This window comes from Protopterus annectens, chromosome 9.part0 (assembly GCF_019279795.1).
Source record: "Protopterus annectens isolate FY-2018-M chromosome 9.part0, PAN1.0, whole genome shotgun sequence".
In the NCBI taxonomy this organism is placed as follows: domain Eukaryota; kingdom Metazoa; phylum Chordata; order Ceratodontiformes; family Protopteridae; genus Protopterus; species Protopterus annectens.
The window spans coordinates 1,369,021,595-1,369,045,526 of NC_056743.1; the positions used below are offsets into that span (position 1 = coordinate 1,369,021,595).

The following is a 23,932-nucleotide window of genomic DNA, read 5'->3' on the forward strand; positions in this document are numbered from 1 at the left end:
TGATGAGGTGGTTTTGAAAGGCATACAACACAGTAGCACTGAAAATCATATTTGCTGCCAACCTTTTTGAAGCATGGTACTTGCTGCTGAAAATTCAACTCAATGAAAATTTTGACTGAGCCTAACTGTAGTTAACTTGGAACTCTCAAAGTGGTTACATAGGATTTGAATGACACCTAAATCAGCAACACGTGTCAGAGGAAGACTCCTCCTTACACCCCCACAACTCCAGTAATAGGTTAATCATCCACAAGTATCCAGATCATTATATATTAGCAATTCAATATTTTTCTGGCAAGCTTTGCATCAACCATCTTATATGACAGCTAGATAAAATTATATACATTAATCAGGTAGTATCAGGTAGTAGTAGGTTTGGAAAATGATGTAAAATTGATAGAGACTGCTCCATACTAAGAAGTGTTGCTCTCCTGACCATTTACATAAATATGACACAGTACCAGTTGCTTACTGATTTACTGGAAAGCACTGGGTGGTGAGGTATTTCACTTCTATATGTTAAACATATCATGGACATGCACAGGTAGTCAAAGCTTTCAAATATGCCAACAAAAAAAAGTTTCCAATTTTGAACAATATAATGATGCAAAATACAATTTAGGAAAGTTACTACAGTATAAAACAGACTGGGTACCCCAGTTTACATGGGAGATATGTCCATTACAGACTTACATGCCAAATTAGGTCAAGCAACATAAATACACAACGGTGACAAGATTAATAAATTAAGACATTAGCACTTTGTCAGCAAAGCTGAGACTGCATTGAGCATGTTTCCTAGACCAAATGTGGGATTAATATCTGTTGCGTGTTTCCAGAAACACTACAATACAATGTCCAGCTGCTTAAGCTGTATGCACATAAAATGATGCATATGGGCATATGTTGGGAAAGTAGGTTATTAGCAGACTTGAAATAATGTTTAGCACATTAGTAGAAAATAACTTAGACCATACAGATCAGGAAGCGATAATGTCTCAATACAACACATCTGTCTCTCTATTTGTTTCCAATGCTGTCTTGATATAGACTTCTGTTTTAAATATGACACAAAACAAAACACTGTTTTATTAGCATAGTCTGAGCTATGCTTAAGCATTCTTATTTTAAATCTCTCCCTTTCTCTCTGTATATACATTTTATATATATATATATATATATATATATATATATATATATATATATATATATATATATATATATATATACACACACACACATATATATATATATATATATATATATACACACACATATACATACAGTAGATATGAAAAGTTTACACACCCCTGTTAAAATGCCAGGTTTTTGTGATATAAAAAAGAGGCCACAATAAATCATTTCAAAACTTTTCCCACCTTTAATGTGACCTATAACAAGTACAATTCAATTGAAAAACAAACAAATCTGTTAGGGGAAACAATACAAAAAAATAAATATACAATATGCTGGTTGCATAAGTGTGCACACCCTTAGACTGATACTTTGTTGTGTGTGCACACTCCTAAACTAATACTTTGTTGAAGCACCTTTTGATTTAATTACAGCATTCAGTCTTTTTGAGTACATCTTGACAATATTTGCACACTCTTCCTCGCAAAAGCACTCCAAATCTGTTAGATTGCAAGGACATCTCCTGTGCACAGCCCTCTTCAGGTCATCCCTCAGATTTTCTATTGGATTTAGGTCTGGATTCTGTCTGGGCCTTTCCAAAACATTGTCTTTTAGTGAAGCCATTATTTTGTTAATTTGTATGTATGCTTGGGGTCATTGTTGTGTTGAAAGGTGAAATTCCTCTTCATCTTTCTAGCTGATGCCTGACGGTTTTAGGCCAAAAGTGACTGGTATTTGGAACTGTTCATAATTCCCACTACCTTGACTAAAGCCCCAGTTCCAGCTGAAGAAAAGCAACTCCAAAGCATGATACTGCAACCACCATGCTTCGCCGTGGGAGTGGTGTTCTTTTGATGATGCAAAGTGTTGTTTTTGACCACACGTACCTTTTGGAATTGTGGCCAAAAACTTCAGTCTTGGTCTCATCAGACCATAACACATTTTTCCACATGCTTTTGAAAGATGTGATGTACTGTTTTGCAAATTTTAGCTGGGCCTGGATGTTTTTCTGTTTAAGAAAAAGCTTCCGCCTTGCAACCCTACCCCATAGTCCAGACATATGGAGAATACAGGAGATTGTTGTCATATGTAGTACACAGCCAGTACTTGCCAGAAATTCCTGCAGCTCCTTCAGTGTTGCTGTAGGTCTCTTGGCAGCCTCCCTAACCAGTTCCTCCCTAACCAGTTTTCATCTTGTCTTTTCATCAATTTTGGAGGGATGTCCAGTTCGTTGCAACGTCACTGCTGTCCCATATTTTCTCCACTTTTTGATGACTGTCTTCACTGTGTTACATGGTATATCCAATGCTGTGGAAATTTTTTTGTATTCTTCTCCTGACCGATACCTTTCAACAATGACAGCCCTTTGATGCTTTGTAAGCTCTCTGAAATCATGGCTTCTGCTGTAGCAGGCAACTGAGTAAATGTCAGGAAAATCCTACTAGGATAGCTGAACTTTATTTGGGGTTAATCAGAGTCTCTTTAACTGATGGCAGGTATGTACCCAAGAAGAAGGAATGCTGTAATTAAATCAAAAGGTGCTTCAACAAAGTATTAGTTTAAGGGTGTGCACACTTATGCAACCAGATTATGTTTTGTATTTTTCCCCTAACAGATTTGTTTTTCAATTGAATTGTACAGGTTATAAGTCACATTAAAGGTGGGAAAAGTTTTGACATTATTTATTATGGTCTCATTTTTATATATCACAAAAACCTGGCATTTTAACAGGGGTGTGTAAACTTTTTATATCCACTGTATATATATATATATATATATATATATATATATATATATATATACACACACACATACATATATACATATACATACATACAGTTATCATTATTATTACCATATCTCTTCATAAATAAGACCTAACCCGAGAATAAGGCCTAGCATGGTTTTCCATGGTGGTCATGATATAAGCCCTACCCCAAAAATCAACCCCAGTTAAGATCATCAACAACACATGATGGATGTGTTGAATTATAAAATAATATTATTGACACTCATTGACTGAAGTTATCATACTTTGCTCACCATTTTCAGACCATTTGGACACCCAACTTTTTCTCTTTGCAGAAAGTCGTAAGATTCTTTACCTGGGAGTCCTCCACAATTCTTACTGTAACTCTAATCATCCCTCACACTTGACGGTTGATATCCTTGGCCCATAAACACTGACAGGTGTACTTTGATCGGTCGAAGTACAGACAACATGCGTAAAGTGTGTGCACTTGATAAATTGCTGTGGTTGTGTCTTCTTAGCCATCTCCATTTTGTGTTGCCACTCCAGTCTTGTAAGTCTTCAATTAACCCCACCCAGACAAGATAAGTGCAAAAAGAAAGAGCTATTCCATCGTGTACAAGAAAGGAATCATGAAGGACTCCTGGGGAAAGAATCTGACAGCTTTCTGCAAAGAGAAGAAGTTAGATCTCCGAATGGTCTGAAAATGGTGTGCAGCATATGATAACCTCAGTCAATAGGCCGACGAGAAAAATGCTAAGAAGTGCATGTGTGGATCAGGTCAGCAACCATTATTTCCTGAGCTGGAAGACATCATCTGTGAATGGATTGCTAACAGGAGTGCAAAGGCTTTGGTTATGTGCAGGGCTGATATTCAAGCATTTCCCCTCGCAATGGCACCACAGTTAGAAATATCCCCAGAAGAATTCAAAGCATCACAACATTGGCTGGATGGCTTCATTCAGCGATATGAACTGTCTCCAAGAAGAACAACAACACTGTTCAAGCTGGTAGATAATGAAGTTATTAAACATGCACTTGAGTTCAAATCCTTTATTGATGGCATCTACTTTTCTAAATACCAGCTCTCCAATATGATTGCTATGGATGAAACTGCAGTGTTTATGGGCCAAGGATCTCAAACAACAATTGATCAGAGGGGTGCCTAGTCGATCAACATTACATCTACTGGTTACAAAAGTGCATGTGTTACCTGTATTTTGGCAATTCATCTAGATGGAAAGAAAAACCCACCTCTAATCATTAGTAAGAGCATTAAAGATAATATTGAATCTGTTTAAGGCATTTATGTTCTTGAAACCAAAAAAGCCTGGTGCAGACAAGCAGTTATAAGAAAGTTGGTCGATGCAATGCTGCCACTTGTTTTGCGAGGTGGCGAAAGAGGTCTGCTAGTCTGGGATTCAGCCAACACTCACCACGCTAAAGACACGAAGAAATTCCTTGCACGAGGAATATATATCAAATAATGATTCCCACAGGAATGACTGCCTATCTCCAGACTCTTGATATTGCAATAAACAAGCCATTCATGGACCATTTGCGCATGGAACTTAATGACTACACTGAAAATTGAATGGAGAGAAATCAGCATGTCAACTTTGTGAAGCCTAGCCTGCAAGAGGTTGCGACTTGCGTGAAGAATTCATGGGATAAAATCAGGGACAGCTGTGTTGCCAATGCACAACGAGCAGACTACTTGGACAAGCTGTGCTCATTTAAGGAGAGCTCTCTTGCTAGGCATGACAGATTGGGGCCAATGGAGCTACAGGAAATGGAGTCACAAGAAATTCAGACTGGAAATTGGGGGTTGGAGACTTATGACAATGTTCCAGAAGAAGATGACATCACTGTATTTGAATAACTTTTACATTATCAGGGCAACCGAATGGATTGCTTCTGTTTTCAGTTTTATTCCCCACCTTCAATACACATATATTGAGATTTTTCTGCACTTTCTGTTAAGCATGAAATATTGCACTGTGAAAGCCAAGGTGTAGATATTCTGAAGTTGAAATGTTTGTTGCACTGTTTATGTAGAATTCTCACACAACTGTTAACACGTTACTTAGAGCTGTTGCCCAATAACAGAAAAGTACCAAATAAATGTCAATTTGTGTACATGAATAAATGTCGATTTGTGTATATGAATAAATGTCAATTTTTGTACATAAATAAATGAATAAATGTAGATTGTTATACAGGGGGGTAAATAAGACATCCCCTGATAAGCCCTAATGCGTATTTCAGCGGGGGAAAGAGTACAAGACCTAGTCTTATTTTAGGGGAAATACTATATTATATATCTGTTTTTACCGGATTGTCATGTTTCTTTCATAATTAAGCAGCTCCGAATTCAGCAATGTATGTAGAATGGAAATCTGAAGCAAAACAGAAAACAGAGTCACTTGCTGGAATAACATCCCCTTATTCTGATTCACTATACACTTTAAACGATGTCAACACTTTCTGGGAACTACAGAACAATTAATCAGAATAGAGTTAGACTGCAGGAAAACATGTACAAGAAATAGTGTCAAATTAAGGATAAAAATGAAACTAATCCAAAGAAGAACAAAGACACACAATCAAATGGGCACTGAAACAAGTGTTGTATGTAGCCTGTTGTATTTCGTAAAGGTTACCTATGTTCATTTTCAAGTGTGCATTCAAGCACATACTTAAAAGTTAACCACAGAGGCTGCTAAAGAAAAAAAATAAGCTTCTGATATGGAAGTTATGGAGTTAATGTATTAACTACATGATATGAGCTTCTTCACTTCAAGAAAATACATGTTTATTATTTCCTGACATTTTGTTGACTCGGTCAGCCTTACTGGGCATCTCTTCATTTTCAGAATGGAACTAAAATAAAGAACATAATTTTACAATATTTGAAGAAGCAAATCAATAAAAATATTACATAGAGGATTGTGATCAGGTGTCTGATGATAACCAATTTATTATGTCTTGAAGACACGAATGTCCAAAAATTCATCTTAGCACAGGAGCATACCAAAGCCTGAGAGATGAGCGCTGGCATCCTTGTCAAGAACATAAGTAATTATGATTGGAGAGATGTATCAATTATTTGTAGTGCACAGCTCTTTATCTGGTTAATGTACAAACAGAAATAGGAAAAATGTTTAGGAGTGTGCAGTGTTTACTGAGAGCTGTAAAACACTGAGCACAGCCACTGATGAATGAAGAGCTTTAAAAGCTGACTAACACTTCACTTTGCCACATATCTATTGTATGTATGTGTGCTTTATTGAGACAGCAAACTATATAATAGCTTTTAAAACCGCAAAATTCTTTGCATGTTGTTCTGTGGCGGCCATTACTATGAGCTTACAGATTAACAGCAGTGTAATGTGCTTAACAAAACTCTGTGTTACATGCAATGTGTAACTTGTGGAAGTAGATATATGAAAATAAAATGTCAATTTCTAATTAAAGAATTAAAATCAATTCATAAGAAATTTGAAAGAAAACAAAAATCAGTACATATCTGTACAGCATGCATTAAATAGACATGAAAAAGAGGCTTAGGATATTATAAGAAACATGCTGCACATGTGAAAAACGAGAGGAAAAGAATGAATGGTAGAGGAGAGTTGTGGGAAAAGTAGCAACATGTGGTAAGTAGGGAAAGGTAGTATACGGGTAGTTGAAGGTCTATCAAGAAATAGTGCACTTTGCGGAAATGTCCAGCTTAGTGTATCATAAAGGAAAAATAGGAACATGAAGAAAGCTTGTGTGCGGAAGGGAGAGTTAATTATGTTAGCAAAAGCTTGAGTCTGATGTGAATTAGACAATGAGCAATTTTAAAGTGTTAGTCATTGCTGACATGGTTTTGCCACATTTGGGTTATTTTTTTTTTTCAAGTGGTGTGTGGGATTTGCAGTTCTGGTTGAAGATGACAGGGTGGCAAATCATTTAAGGTAAATTATATTAATTAATAAAATTAAATGACTTCTATGTTGTTTTGTCTATTGCTTCTGAACTACCCTAAGCCAACATTTGGCAGTAAAAATCCACATCATCTTCAAAACATTTTCACAACTGACATGGAAGGGATTATGAATGTCTAGGAGACTTATTAGCAAAAGCATATCCTTTCCTTTTTAATTATCAGGTCAAAAGCTTTCTAAATGACAAAATAATGCACAAGTTGCTTGTATGCTCTGTAATATAGGACTTGATAAATGTATTCAGTTACATCCTTACTACATGCTAGTAACCAGTTTGACCAAAGCCCAAAAAAACTGCATTAACCTATGGCTTCTCTCAATAATCCAATCTCCCACTAGGGTTAAAAAGCCATCTAACAAGCATTCCATCCTGGACTGGATATTAACAAATAGGCCAGCCCTCTATTCCTCCCTCTATCCCTACTCCAGTTGTCTGCCAGATAGTCTCAGTGATCACTACCCAACATATTTAGTCAGGAAAAAATCAAATCCAACTACATTTTTTGTTCTAATTGGACATATTTGAATTCACATACATTTTTGCATGCCCCTATCAAAATTCACATCTTATTTTCCTATGTTGAAGTGATAATACAGAATCATTTTTTAAATCAAAAGTATATACATGATAAAATAGATAATCTGTTGGCAAATTAAAAGAACAAATGAAACGGATGTGGTAGCACTGTTGAGCTGGAATGACTGACTGATTTGACCTCAGCAAGAAGTGTTTGCATTATTGTTTGTGATGGAAGGAGAGATTCTTTAAAGTAAATTGACTAGATCTATTCAGTAGGGATAATGTGACCAGTTGTAAGTTTTTTTTTTTTTTTTTTTCATTTGATAGGTACAACTGTGGAAGAAATTAATTAGACTGGATACTCTTCAAGCTAGATAGCCTATTGGTAGATGCAAGTGCCATGTGACAGGAAATGTCTGTTTTGTACAGTAAGAGTATCTATTAATGTGGCTGTTACTACTACTGAATAGCACCTGTAAGGTGTATGGCAAAGAAAAAAAAGAGCTTGCCCAAGCAAAGTTAAGATTCTGAGGATTCTTTCTTCACTGCCACATCAACAAAACAGGGTGCAGCTCTATCCTGTCACATGGATTTTAAGTCAAGAAGCAACTTATCATGTGATTTAATCAACTATATTATAGATTGTATGGCAGATAACTTGTGCATTGGGCATCCTTTAGTATTATACAGGAATTGAATGTTATTTTCTATTTTGCCACTTTGGTCTACCTTATTTATGTTAGCTGTTTTCTTAATTATCAATTTTTTGCATTTTCTATTTTGATAATGTGGATTTTCTATCTGCAGAAGAAATTGCATTTCTGAGTGTTAGCAGGTGTGCTGATAATTCACTGAAGTGATGTATAGGCTTTGGTTATGTACACTCGTTGTATTCAACTCTTTAAACCTATTTGCTGCATTTTAATTATGGTGGAGGGAAAGGTTATTAGTAGGTATGACACGATTTTGTGCATTGAGTTTTCCATCACATTGTTTAAAATACAACATTGGTTCAAGCTCCTATAGGATATGGTATATACATACATATGTGAATATATGCATTTATTTGCATTTGTTAATAGTAATATTCTGATTGGGCAAGCAGCCCATTTTCAGCAGAGACCTGGGGAGAGAAGCTTAATTTTGTACATACAGTACAGTAATTAAAAAAAAAATACAAGCAGTTTCCACAATATAGACACTACACACATGGTATACAAATATGTTAGATTTATGTAAAAACAAATATTGTATTGTTTTCTATGTGTAGTAGAATATATAACATTTAGGATATATGCACCAAAAAAAAAAAAAAAAAAACAAGCACAGGTTTTGCAGCGTTTAAATGGCTTAGAATATATATATATATAGCAAAAACAAAATGTGTATTTAGTGCAAGACCAGTTTTATGTACAGGATGTATCATGTTAGTTTAGTTATTTAATTATACAGTAGTTAAAAAGAGATTATTTTTGGAGATGCATTTAGTTATTTTATTTATATATCCTTTGTTGACTGGGTTAGTCCAACTAGGCTAATGGATTCTTTTCACTGGAGGCCCAAAAAGACATTTAAACTACTATTAGGGGAAAATTGGCCAGGACATCAGCGAACTACCCCTACTCTTTTTAATAGGCGAGTGGGATCTTTTATATCCATTTGAGCTACCATCAGACCAGGCAGAAGGGACCTCAGTTTAATATCTTACCTCACTTATGTTTTGTGGGTAGGTCTCATTATAAATGCATAGGGTAATATATGTATATTATGCCAATTACCACTAGGGCCCTTATAAGCCTAGTCAGAAAGCTTACTCCCCTGTGCAAAGCAGAAAATGGTTTTGATCCATTGACCTATGGCTAAGCATGCTTCTGCTGTGCCCCTCTACAATGTCAAACTCTTCCTGTCCTTTTTATATCACAGAATGGTTTCAATCCATTAACCTCTAGGTTATAGGCCCATCACACTTCTGCTGCACCACTCTGATATCAGTCAGTGACTTCTGAGTTAGGCTGATGTCATGCAGTGAATTTATCAGTGTGGTGTGTCACACGAGCAAAGCAAGACACCTTTATAGTTGGAAAGCATTTTCAAATTGTTTGGATTTTTTTGCCTATTTTGGGACTGTGTTCCATTTTCTAGCTATGTTTAGTGAGCATAGGGAGTCTGCCCAATGATTGTTCAATCTTACTATAAGAATTACACTTTGACTTTCAGATCTTTGTTTTTTGGGAGGGTTGTTTAATGCTGCATATTGTGATGGTTCTCTGTATTTAACAACAGCTCCATAGACTAAATATGTTAAGTGAGCAGCATTGCTAAATATGTATTCTCACAAACACACATATATATATTATATATATATATATATATATATATATATATATATATATATATATATATATATACACACCATATTTTAAATCATTTACTGTCTCATGGGTATATTCATACTTGCTCTCAGAGGTTAAGCCCTGCAGGGGATGTATTTAGGGAGTATTATACATGGTCTGAGTTCAAAGTAATCTTACAGCTCTTGTTTCTGTCCTGTGGTTGGTAACACTGGTGGCCATGTTTGAATTGTGATCACATTAACTGCATGTATTTTGCATTGCAACATGATGGCATTTAAAGGATTTTGACAAGTAATTTGGTTACTCTAGTGGCATAAATAGGTGTCACTTTAGGGTTGGATGGTGGTTGGAGTCAGGGATGTAGAGACTGTGTTCCATGTTGATGCATGGGTACGTGCCAGCATATGTCGATTTGATAAAGATAAAGTTTAATCCAGTACAAAGCAAGTTACAGTCATACATTGAATAGACTCCATCGGTTAAAGAAAAGCAGTGAAGGATGATGGCTTTAGTCTTTCAGATGAGGCCAGCTAGAGAATTGTGAAGCTGATGTTTATAGCATGTTTTCTGCAAGGCAGTTCCTAAAATGTTTTAGGAGTATTTGGGATGGGGGGGGGGGAGTGTGGTAACATTTCGGTCTGTTGGAGTCACAGTAAACATCTTCCTGTGTCACAATGATGATTAAAGGCAGCTGTGTATTCTCACTGCCAGCAGTGAAGGTGCAGGCACTCCTGCATAATGCACCCAAAACCAGTTCAGTCTAGCTCTACAGGAATAGCAAGGGAGCTATTTGCAAAACAGAGAAAAAAGTGAAACTTGAGATAGGTACTTAGAATCTAAGGGGGGTGAGTAGTCCAAAACTGAACAGACAAACAGCTGGCCAAGTTCACAATGTTTAGGAAATGAAGCTTAGCACTTGGAAGGTGGGGAAGCTGCATTAGTAGGGTTTCCAATGAAGCGGGGTAAGTTGCAATAAAGGGATGGGGAAGATGTAGGATTTTGGTAGAAGATAGTTTGGAGTGGGGTTATATGAAGTGTCTTATGGGGGGATGGTACATAAGTGGTGAATGAATAGTTGTGATTGCGAGGGAAATTTTCCTTCTATTGGCTTGGCAGCAGGATTTTTTCCGTTGTGGATGAAAGGGGACAACTCAACATGTATGAAAGCATTAGTAACAGGAATGGAGGATTAAGGCTGGTGGATGTATGGAAACAGAAATGGATGGCTTGAAAGTTGTGTATGTTTTGTAAGACTGAATGTAGGGAAGCAAGTGGGTTGGACAGACTGTTAGTGAATGGGGAATTTAGGGAGTGAGAATCATGAAGGGCAAGCTTAGCTGCATGTGTGTCGTGACAAAGAAATGAGATTAAAGCTAAATGGTTGCATGTGATTATGGAATATAAGGGCCAGAGAAGAAGACAATGGCTAGTAGGACCAATACAGAGTAAATGCAGTTTTCTAGACTGTCAGTGGGCTTAGGTATGCAGAAAGGGGAGAAAGATTTAAATAGGATGTGAGAGTTAAGTGAGGATTTAAAGGCAACAGAAGAGACTATGTAGGATGCATTACAAGGAAGAATGGTGAGATTATGGCAAAATAGGTCAAATATGCCAAGTTACTACTATTGAACTTAAAGAAAAACAAACACAGCTGTGGATTAAGATTATTAAGGCAGAGCGGGGGGGCAGATAATGAAGACTACTGAGAGAAAAGATGGTTTTATATAGTTTATAGGGATTTATTTATTTAATTAAAAAGAAAAGCCTACTAGATACAGGTGTTCCTTTTCAGGAGCAACACAGTAGCACTGTCTAGTTAAGTAACTTGCTCAAGGTCACACAGTTTGCAAATGGAAATTGAGGGAGTCAAACTCAGTATTAGAGAATGAAGTTCAATGCCAAATTGTACCCTAAACTCTCTGAGCTAAACTACAAGAGGTTAAATTGGATATTCAAGGACTGGGAGAGGTGTATTCAGAGGCAGAAGCTGCAAGGATATTTACATGACCATAGAGTTATGAGTGAGGTATGAAAGCATATGGATATAAAGTGTGAAACAGGATGGTACTGATGGATTTTAGATATGTTTTTATCAGCAAGTAGGATTAGAGCTAATTCTAACATTGGTTGGAGTTTTTAATGATGCTACAAATGTTGGATGAGCCAGGGTAGAATCCTGCAGTGGGGTGGCCATTTTAAAAGAGGACTGGATTTATATGCGAGATAAGCAAATAATGAGCATGCCCATAAGGGCTCTTGCTTTGTCTAGGAAATATGTAATTTGGCTTGTAAATCAGACTGCAGGATATTAGTTAGAATACTGGATACTATGCTGTAGGGACTTCGAGCAGGTCCTTCATCAGACATCTGTGTAACTGAAATCGATGAGGATTAGGCAAGTGTAAGCTGAGGTGAACTAAATCTTGAGATGGAGTTCAGACATAATGGGATCACTGCATGGTCTTTTGTGTCACATTAAAATGGTCTTGTTTGGACCAGGACTGCCACAAAGTTGGAAGACACAACTGCCCAAGTTTCTTTTACTTCAAGAGGAAATTCTACACAGTTAGGATAGTGATATATGAATGGGTAGAACCAGACTGCCCAGCAGGAAATAAGTCTTGGGTATGATCTATATGAATACTGTTTCCTTCATGGAATCACTCTTCATTTGTAATGTCAGGATTGACTGATTTAGCATAAGAAATTGGTTTTTGAGATACCTAGCTGCATAGTATTTTTGTCTGTAAGGCATACACACAGCAGTCCTATTTCTCAACATTGATGTGCATTTATATATGCCTTTCTTTTCCAACAAAGACATTCCCTTCTTCAATATATACTATCAGTGCATATCTTTTTTTGTTGTGCGGGGGCAACAAGTTTAATTTCCATTCTTTTTTTTCTGTTTCTTGTTGTGTCTTATGGAATCATGTCTTACAGTACAGGAAACAATATTCTTAAAGAAAGATGAATCAGACACCTAGGTCATATCATGTTATTCTTACAGATTCTTCCAACTTTTTATTCAGTGACTTCACTTCTCATCTAAATAGGTTTACAAACATTTTTTGGTCTGTCATTCTTTCTGTCTTACAAATAGATGTGCGTGTACACACACACACACACACACACACACACACACACACACACACACACACACACACACACACACACACACACACACACACACACACATACACACACACACACACACACAATATATATATGTATTTATCATTTACTCCTCATGGTGTCACTTGAGAAGACAAAATGTATATTCAAGAAACTGTGGTTCATTTGTCATACATAGCATTTACTACAACCCAAAGAAAGGGGATTTTCAAAATTAACATTTAAAAATATACATACTCCTTTGACTGAGATTTATTTAATTAATTAAATGAATGAATGAATGAATGAATGAATGAATGAATGAATTATTAATTTTTTTGCAGGATTCTAACCTTTTTTCAGGACTGTAATCCATAATGCCCTACTGCATTTTATGGTATTTATTTCTCTTTCAGTTAATTCCAGTACTATTTGTGAAACTAACAGGAAGCAGGGATGTAGAGTGTGGCTTCTTTACTTGGAGAAATTCCTTAAAATTAAAGCTAGTGATGACTAGATACAATATGCAATACATAATCCTTTGCAATGATGTGCTATCATCCTTTATTAGACAGAGATAGCTACACAGTATAACATAGCTAAAATAAATCACATGATATGATACATTTCACAGTCTTATGCATTCAGAGTCCTGCCAGCAGGCATTTCCCCAATCTAATTTTAATAAGTCAAAACAGACGCTCTGTTTTGGGACAATTAAAGACACCTGCAGTTTTATCTGTGCTGCATATTGCAGAGGGCATACACAGTGAAGTAAATTGCCTTTATATGTGATGTAGAGAGATTATTACCCATTGCATGGGACATATTTTCCATTGCGGGAACTACAAAGTCTAGGTTTCTCGTTACATTATGATTTTGGATAAAGCTGATGGGAAGTATCTAAACAGAGAGATAATGATGCAATGTCCATTTACTAGTGCTGTACATAAGAGTTTGAGCTTTGAAGAACTAGAGCATACTGTATGGATTATGTACATTAATTAATTAGATGTGGATTTGTCAGAAGCTGGTAACAACAAACTTCTGGAGGGATTTACTGCATTAATGCTGGAGCATTACATGTTTCTGTCAGAAAAGGTAAGAACTACCTTTTTGTAACATTTTTGCGTAGCTCTCTAATGTACCTGTTTCAGTGTTTGTTGTTGAATGTGCTCAGGTGTGTTTCATGAGTTTCCTTCCATATTTAATGTTGAATGGGTTTCAAGTTTGTTTATTGGAGAAAGCAGCTTTGCAGATTTCAGTAGGGACTGCAGTACTATTAGAAGGAAAAGAAAAGGTTGTTCCACTTGTTCTGAGTTGTATGGATCCCAGGAATTAAGTATTTATTCTGTTTTAACTTTGTACATGGAATCTTGCGTTCTGTTCTAAACTGCAACCCTGTTTAATATAAACTGTTCCCTGAAAAGGTACAAACGCAGAGGTCAAAAACATAATGAAGTACATTCATCCTGGATTGTTCTCTAAAAGCAATAGAGCAAGACAGACTGCCTAAATTATGCCTGATCAAGTGATTTATTAAATTAGTTCACGTTTCTTAACCAAGTACATGGAGTTATCCAAGGATCCTGTCCATCCATGACTTGAGCCAATCTAGCAAAAAGAGAGTACAAAAATCTACATGCGCCTCTCTTCAAGGGAGAGGTACTGATGAAATACCTGTATTAACCAAACCTGAGAAAATATACTCGTATGCCATCTACATGTGCCTCTCTTCAAGGGGGAGGTACTGATGAAATACCTGTATTAACCAAACCTGAGAAAATGTACTCGTATGCCATCTACATGTGCCTCTCTTCAAGGGAGAGGTACTGATGAAATACCTGTATTAACCAAACCTGAGAAAATTTACTCGTATGCCATCTACATGTGCCTCTCTTCAAGGGAGAGGTACTGATGAAATACCTGTATTAACCAAACCTGAGAAAATGTACTCGTATGCCATCTACATGTGCCTCTCTTCAAGGGAGAGGTACTGATGAAATACCTGTATTAACCAAACCTGAGAAAATGTACTCGTATGCCATCTACATGTGCCTCTCTTCAAGGGAGAGGTACTGATGAAATACCTGTATTAACCAAACCTGAGAAAATGTACTCATATGCCATCTACATGTGCCTCTCTTCAAGGGAGAGGTACTGATGAAATCCGAAATCTATTTGTGAAGTATTGCACTGTATACATTAGTCTAAACAAGGGTTTTATTTATTTATATTTGTTTACTGGGGGAGTGCACTGATCTCAATGGACCGTTTGCAGGCACATAAGAAATAAAATATATTTATAGATAGAACGATACTCTAAAAACAAATGCAAATTTACATATGCAAGAATATAGTACAACATTTTGTTCAAGAATCAGTTAATACCGAAACATGGATGGAAAAATGGAATTATTTTGTGACACGCAAATGCAAATTTACATATGCAAGAATATAGTACAACATTTTGTTCAAGAATCAGTTAATACCGAAACATGGATGGAAAAATGGAATTATTTTGTGACACGTTTCCTTCATAAGTTAGTTAACATTAAAATATGTGCATTTAGCAGACTTTTGTAGAATTACACCAAGATAAAGTTTTGCCAGTTAGATGAAGCCTTATGGCAAAGGCTGTTAAAAATTAGAGTGCTGTATGAGCAGCGGTAAAGCTTTAATTAGGTAATTGTTTGAATGGATCCAGCTTCTCTGACCCCAGCCAGCATAACTCCAGCACATCTGCTGTGACCCATTTTGATCTGGCTTATTGGTTTAATCCATGGAGTCCTACAATAGCTATAATTAGAATTAATTATTAGAATGCAAGGTATAAAAGGTAGAAAGACTTAAAAGCCATTTATTTATCCAAAATACATTTTCCAATGCATGGGACATTTAAATTAATATCATCATTCACACATTACAGCATACAATAAATTCTACAATTCCTTTTTCATCAGGTTAAAGGACCATCAAAGAGAGGCAATATCTACAACTGTGACTTGAATTTTTAGCACGGATACCTTTATAATTAATTTGTTAAAGAAAAAATGTGCAAGTCCAAAATACATTTCATACTATGTGAATATATAAGCCACGCTAATGAAATTATATTTATTTAGTTATACCTTGTTGAGCAAGTTAATTCCACTAGGCCAATGGCCTCTTTTGAGGGGAGGCAAGAGGTGATATTCATACTGACTCAAAGAAATTTGACAAGGGCATTGGGGAACTTCCCCTACTCTTTTCGTTAAGTGTCATGGAGTCTTTTAGACCCACCTGAGCTACCACCAGCTCAGGCAGATGGAGCCTCAGTTTAATGAATCATCCAAAGGACAGCACACGCAGGAATGCAATAACCTTCCCCCCATGCTGTACTACAATGTCAATGTTGGAAAATTAACCCAGTTACTTGTGGGAACAGATCTCACAGATTTCTTACCTTTCACCAGCAGTGAAGGTGAGAATCTTAAGAAAAAATATAATGTCTTTAGGCTATTGCTGATTTTTGATACTGTTTTGTGTGATGCTACAAGCATTGCTTGTAAGAATTCCTTTTTATATGTCTCATCTAGACATCTGTATAGAGGTGATAGCAATGCACAGGAAAGATATCTGTACCATTTGTGAAATCATCTGCATGTCAAAGTATTATAGTATTACTCAGATGAGTGTGATACAAGCAAAAGAGTAGTACCCAGGTATCTTGTGCCTTTTACTACAGAAGTTGATGAATCACCCTCTTTGTGCCACTGCACACGATATAGAACACACTTTCTGCTAAGGGCTGGTGCTTTCCACTTTTCTTTTGGCATAATCATCCACAATTTAATTGATATTCATGATATACATTACTGTATGGGTAATGCTTTTGCAAATCTGTATGAATGGTCGTACCATCAGTCATAAGGCCAATCACCTCAGCATGGCCAATTAGTTACCTACACACCAAGGATAATTGTGGTGCACCTCTCATGCAGACAACAATAGGGGATTTTTCATCCCTCTCCACATATTGTGTAAGTACCAAAGAAAAGGGTGTGCAATGGGTGTGGTTTGGAGCCATCTTCCACCTTCCACTTTTCTAAGTGAAATAGCTTCACAAGCAGTCATGACGCTCATCTTGAGCTGATGGCTACTGCTAGGACTGCAGTCTCCAAAGATGATTCTTTAGCAGAAGGCAAATCCAGTAACATTGTACGTCAACCTCTACTCCTCAATCGCTCAAGATAACTTCTCCAGTGCTTGAATCACTATTTGAACTTGCAATGACTACTCTGCAGTCAGAGGAATATGCCACAGAGTCTGCCTACTTTTTCCATTTACTATTCTGATTGATAGCGAAGCTGTTCACTTAGAAAATCAGGATCATCCATATCGTACAGTTTGGTTGTGATAAATTGATTGCATCTCCCTAAACACCTTAAATATTTTACCTTGTATGCACAAAATTGCAGTCTGATGACTGTTGTCATGAAATGGAATTTTTATCTAGGGGAGGATCAAGCCATTTGGGGGACTACACACACACACACACACACACACACACACACACACACACACACACACTGCTGCTTATCGGTTCACAGGCTGCTACTAGTTTATAGACAATGTAAGCCTTTTGAAGCCTACTCCCTACTAGTACTCCCCTTGCCCATCAAGCATATGACAGCTAGGTTTCTAGTAGAAGTATGCATTCTCATCCATTCATGTAATTTAGATTTAACCTTGCTGAGAGATGTGCTTTGCTTTATAGAAAGTAGGAGGTTTCTGCAAAGGGATGGGATGCTCAGAGAGATAACTGTCTTGTCCAAAAGTTGTTCTTATTGTGAAATTGATTTAGATCACTTGGTTGTGTGTTTGCATTATTACCAGATTTATGGATATGTACTACAGATCATTTCACAGATGTCTGTAGGAGAAGGGAAGGGCAAGTAAGATGGAACTTTTAGATTTTCTCAGTAACTTCAGGAGCACACACCTAAAATTTTGTTAGTGAGGAACAGCTAAGGATTTTCAAATTGGATAAGCAGACTGGATAGGTGCATACAAAAAGGCATATTGCATTCTACTAAAAGCCAGATGAGAGTTGAAAAGAGGTTAATTATAACTTCTTTTGAACAAGAACAGAGAGACATCTTTAATAATCATATGGACAAGGCAGAAGGCTTTTGTAATGACAAGGTATATGTGGTATTTAGAGGAGAGTTTATTACCTCCAAGGGTACCTGGGTCTCTGATAATAATGTCTACTTTAAAGGATGGTGTCATTTATATGGTAGATGTGTGAGAGTTTGCTTTTCCCTAAATGTACAATGCTACATTTTTTTTTGTGTTCAACTTTAGACAGTGATCCTGACACCATGAGCTTATCTAAGTTTGGCCTTCTAGGATGATCTGAGAATGGAGTTGATAATAACACCATTATTTCAGTCATCCACAAAGTAATTCAGCCAGAAGCATTTAATGTCAGCATTGACAACAGAGAAGTTTATGCCAAACGGAAGTAATTCCAAAGCAGACCCCCGGGGGTGCAACACTGTTGATAAGTTTCTGGGAGGGAAATTTGCTATTAACTTTAATTGAGCTGTGTCTGTCAGTGAGCCATTCACACTCTAGTGCATAGAAATTTACACAGAGTTTGACTTGTTTGTCAGTGATGATAGAGTGAGGCAAATTGTCAGAAGCCTTAGCTAAATCAAGGTAACCTCTTTCCAGAGAGATACCCTCATCTAATGCTTCAACAATTCTTTCAAAGAAGTCAATTAAGTTTAATAGGCATAGCCTACATTTTATAAATCCAACCCCAAATGCCTATTTATGAGATCCAGAATGTTCCTTTCCATCACCTTGCAAATGACAATGGTGAGGCCTGTGACAAAGGGAGATACTGCCAGCACAGGTATCTGAAATTTTGTAAATAATTATATGTCATTTGTGAATATCAACATGACTCATGTAAGATGCTTGCGTTACAACTGTATTAGAACTGTATGTCATGTGTATATCAAACTTGTTTGTGCAGACGTGTGTTGAAAAAGATTTTTGCAAGGTGCTTGAAATGTATCCACAGTGTGCCTTACTGGAATAGAACAGAAATGTACATGCACTATTGTAACTGTTTAAATGTATATATTTTAAATGGAAACTGGAACACAGGAGGTTAACTTCAGTCTAGCAAACTTCAGAAAAAAATAGCTGAAATTAATTTACTTTATGGCAGCTAGGGACAGAATGCCTGTACTAGGGAACTTTCTGTATTGTATTGGAAGTGTTTTATTCTTTCATGACTTCTAGCATCTGCCAAAGCTCTAAAGTCTATATATTTTCACACAAAAATGTTAAATACTACTAGATTCCAGCAAGGGGGGGGGTCACCTGGGATAGAGTCAGATGACAAGAAATTATTTCATTCTGCAAGTTATCCCCACAGTAATAGTTGAGATATTAATTTAAGAAGTATGTTAAAGAGAGACAACATTCTGTATTCTGTCTTTGACCTGACAACTAGAAGATTCATTCACCACATTTGTCTTGCTCTTAAGTAAGTTAACTAGAGTATAGTAATCCTCTTAGATTCAGTCAAGAATATACTGAAACATAGTTTAGATGTTTTTCTTTATTTATTTGAGACTGTCCTGCAATGTTGTTTTAAAGGTTTCCTGTGGTTTTTAACTCTGATGTTACTGTGAATATATACTGAATATGTTCTTGTTTTTTTATTATTAAATATATTAAACCTTTCATTGTGGCTGATCTTTGTAGAGATATTTAAGTTTCAGTGTACTTGCATATTTATTTGGTGACACTGTGTAGGCCACTCCTGATATCCTTGCTCTTGGTCAAACTACCATATGTATTAATAGTAACATTACACAGTAAGATTGGATACCCTTTGTTAAGGGCTTTAAAGTAGCTGATAAAAAGTTGTCTGGTGGCATTGATAACTACCTTATAGTCTGGGCAAAAGGGAGCATAGCTAGTAAACCTGTGCCAGCCTTTCGTGTGTGTGTGTCTGTGTGTGTGTCTGTGTGTGTGTGCATAAATCAAACCTCAGTGTGTCTGTATCAGCTACTTGGGCTGAGACATGAAACACTGGTTGGACAGAGAGGGTGCTGGAGGTCTTGTTCAGACACTCAGCTGAGATCTCAACTGTATAGCTGTGCCAGTGGGGAGTCTTATTGGGGATCTGGAGAAAGAGGGAGAAACCAGTCCTGGACTGACTGTTGTCTCTGTTTGCTCTTAAGGGAAATTGCACTTGATGTAGAGAACTACATCTGGAAATACTTTGTGAGTACTGTCATCCTCCCAGTGAACGTCCCCCACTGTTGGTAGTGGTGAGGATCCTTGATTACTGGTCCAGTGGAGGGTCATTACAAGTCCAACAGGTCTGTAGATGCCATGGTCCATGTTTGGTAGGGGCTTCCCTTGTTTAGAAAAAAATGCTGTAACTGATCTTCAGGCTTTTGATATATATCAAGTGGATAGTATAATCACTAATGAAATCACAATTACACCAGTTGTTTTCATTCTTTGGAAAATTCAAAGAAAATCACAAATTTTAAAATATAATGCTTGAATTAGTACACTTTAGACACTTGTATTTTGGAAGAAGTGGCACATCAACTGACCTCTGGTTCCTTTTTACAGTCCATGGCTGTCAACATCCTAGCTAAATGAAAATTTAAAAACTACTAAAGTGCCGTAAATGTATAGTACAACAATGGCTAAATACAATTTAATAACTTCATGTAGCATGTCAGATAAAACGGTGACAAGAAATGGAGTGCAACTAGTTTACAACAACTAGGAATTTAAAGGGGTTTAAAGTTAAGCATCAATAAGCTGGCAATATTAAAGGAAAACAATGTTTAAATGATTGCATTTTTACCAAATGGAGACTACCAACTACAATGTATTTATTTATTTATTTAGATACCTATATATTTTATGTATGTATGCATATATACTAGCCTTGGAGTTAAAAGTGAGTTTGCAGAAAAAAGAAAAAGTACTGCACCGGAGAGAAAGTTACCAGCTTTTTCTTCTCAAGACTGCAGGTTTGGGGAAATTGCCCTTTTCTCAGTCTCAAAGTTGGTATATATAATTTTCAAGGGGTGCTGGGCATACAAAGGGTCCCCCCCCTGTAAAGACCTCGCTTTGCTTACTGTTTGTTTTTTTTCAAAGAGTTTTGGATCGAGCATTTGTGCTCAATCCTTAGTGGTTTGACCTTATGGTAGTTTGACTAAAAGACATAAATCCATATGTATGCAAGTATATACATATTTACATTTGTTAATGTCATGCTTGGTGGTCTGACTTTCAGTGAATCATGGGAGAAAAAAATTGCCATGTAGTAAAACAAATAATGAATTGCATTATAATACAATCACATGGGATGTTGCTATTCAGTGTTTAGTTAGTAGGATGCTTCTGACAGAAATCAAATTAAGAGCAATATACAGATTTGATACAAATTACAATACTGAAACATCACTCTTCATACAGTGTTTTTAGATGTTTGATATACTGCAGCACAGATGAAAATACAGCTTTGGCAGAATAAAGCTACTAAACTTTCAACAGCTTGTGAAACAGATGCTGAAACAAGGTGATACTGAGAACTAATCAGTGAAAACAGAGAGAAAATTAATGGAATTCCATAAGACATACACATTCTAACCCCGTTGCCTTTGCTTCAGAGCTTCTTAAACTTGATGTTGAAAGTGAGGGATGTTTATCTGATTAAAAGAATAAACAAGCAAGTGTGATTCTCAGGCCAGTAATGTACACTAATCCCAGGTTCTTTTAATACAGATAGCAATATACTTCTACCAGTTTAAACTAATGCAGACTTTGATAAATTGTTCATTGACAATAACAGAATTTAAAACTAAGCTAGTATGGGGAGTTTACTTCTTTATATGTGATTATTTTATTCATTTATTGATTTTGTTTACAAGGAAATTCAGACTGTGGACGACTCATTTTCAGCAGAGGCTTGAAGAGAATGCCTCTAATGTACAAACAGCAGTAATAGATTGACACTAACATTTGAAAGGCAATGGTATGCAATAGTTTTTACAACATTTGACAAAAGAGGGAGAATGGCAAAGCTAGATTTGAAGGTGAAGGAGAACAGCAAAAAGGGAGCAGTGGAGACATTGACTTACAGTACAGGTATGAGCAGGATATGGAGGGAGTTGAGCAGTGATGAGACCCAAGAGCAATGATGTTCTAATCTGGTGCAAAAGATTTGCAGAGGTAGGAGTTGTGAGTGAGACGTTAGCTGTAGTTTGAATGATTTAAATGAACAGTCTTGTCTTACTGTTAGGGGGATGGAGTTCCAAGTTTTTGACAGGAGTAGATGTTACAGCCTGCAGATTTACTAGGCTTTGATATATGCAGAAGGGCTATGTCAGAAGAGTGCAAGCTTCTGGGTGGGTTGTGTGGTTGTACAAGGTTGGCTAGAGATGGGCAGTCATTTGGTTTGTTTGTTAGATTGCGGATAATTGGGAGTTAGGAAAATGTAAGCTGTTGAGGTAGTTCAAGCTACTGGAGGTCTATGAGGACCAAACAGTGGTATGCTCTAAGAGGAGGAGTTTGGCTGCAAATTTTACAACCTTATTGTTAACACTGCTCAAATTTTGTTTAGTTGGGTTATTTGGATGATTGTCAGTGTTGGTGCTGAGTAGAGTAGGATGGCAGTATATGACATCCTCCTTTGTTAGACAGACAGGGCTTTGTCGCATACAGAGTGCCTAGTCTTTGGTATGTTTTTTTTTTTTTTTTTTACTTTAGGTTGAATGTGGAAGTCAAATTTTAGGTCATTGTCTATGTAAACTACTAGTAGTTTGGAAACAAACTTGAAATCGCTAAAGAATTTCCCCACCTGGACAAAAACATAAAATGATAAAAGTTTGGTAACCAGTTTATTAACATCCAAGCACAAAATGTCACATGTAATTTAGGTTAAAACTGCAGTATTTCACTATTCCACACAGCAAAATATACTGTAAGAATAAATCGTTTCATATCTTTAAGAAAAACTTACAAAGATTTTCCAAAATAAAACCACAGCATTCACTTAACCGAAAAACAATGATCAAACCTAAAACCTGCTTAAACAAACATGCGCGACTTTAAACACTGTTATACCTATGCAAAATGGGAATTCTGTTCTATATGAGAATGAAAGCATTCACTTCTTGATAATTTCTTACATTTTTTTGTTTAAACATGTTTTTTTGTTTGGGATATTCAGAAACAAGTCACACTTAATTGTTTTCCATAGTAATTAAGGGTCAAGAGTCAAAAGGACTCAGTTTTATAACTATTTTACATATCTTCTTCACTCTACAGAAAAACTATTGACCCCTTATTTTTTCTTGTCATTAAGAAATCTTCAAAAGTGTACACCATGTAACTCTCAATCATGTTTTTCACACCTGACATTCCACACAGTGCTTTTCTTAAACTAAGCTGGAGTTTTGTGTTACTGAGATATTCATTTCATCAAAGCCTAATTGAAATGCTTCCTTTTGGTTTAAGATTCTTAGTGTAATAATATTGGAAGGTTGAGGTGAAATTTAATAGCTGAATGCAACTGTTTGTGCAAAAATGCTGATGCTGGAGTTTATAGAATTTTTCTATTTTAATGTGTACAGTTTAGACAGCAGTATCTTTGAAGTTTTGCAAAACAATAACAAAATAAGCAGAGTTAAGCAAATTTGGTCAAGTATTTAATTATTATTGACAATGAAAGTTAGAAAAACAGTTGCAATCACACCTGTCACCGTTACTCATTAATACAGAAGACACCTTTTTTACTTAATGTGCCAGTATGACCATCTGGACCCACTTGTTAACTATTGACCTTTTAATTCTGTCCATATAGTACAGAACCTCAGACACAGGGAATCCATTTTTACCAGAGAGTATTAGCCTTTTGGTGACCACTTAGTTCCATAATAATGGAGACTATAGCACATACTGTACCCAAGGCTAGAATTTCGGTGTGCACAAGATGACAATTTTGGCAAACAAACCCAGTCTCTCCAGCACC

At 36.4% G+C, this 23,932-nt stretch overlaps 1 protein-coding gene across 2 annotated transcripts in view; it reads right to left on the reverse strand.

Annotated features, from left to right (window-relative positions):
- The window catches only part of LOC122812081 (gamma-aminobutyric acid type B receptor subunit 1-like), a 2,214,644-nt gene that overhangs the window by 1,987,730 nt on the left and 202,982 nt on the right, over positions 1 to 23,932 (reverse strand). The window lies entirely within an intron of this gene.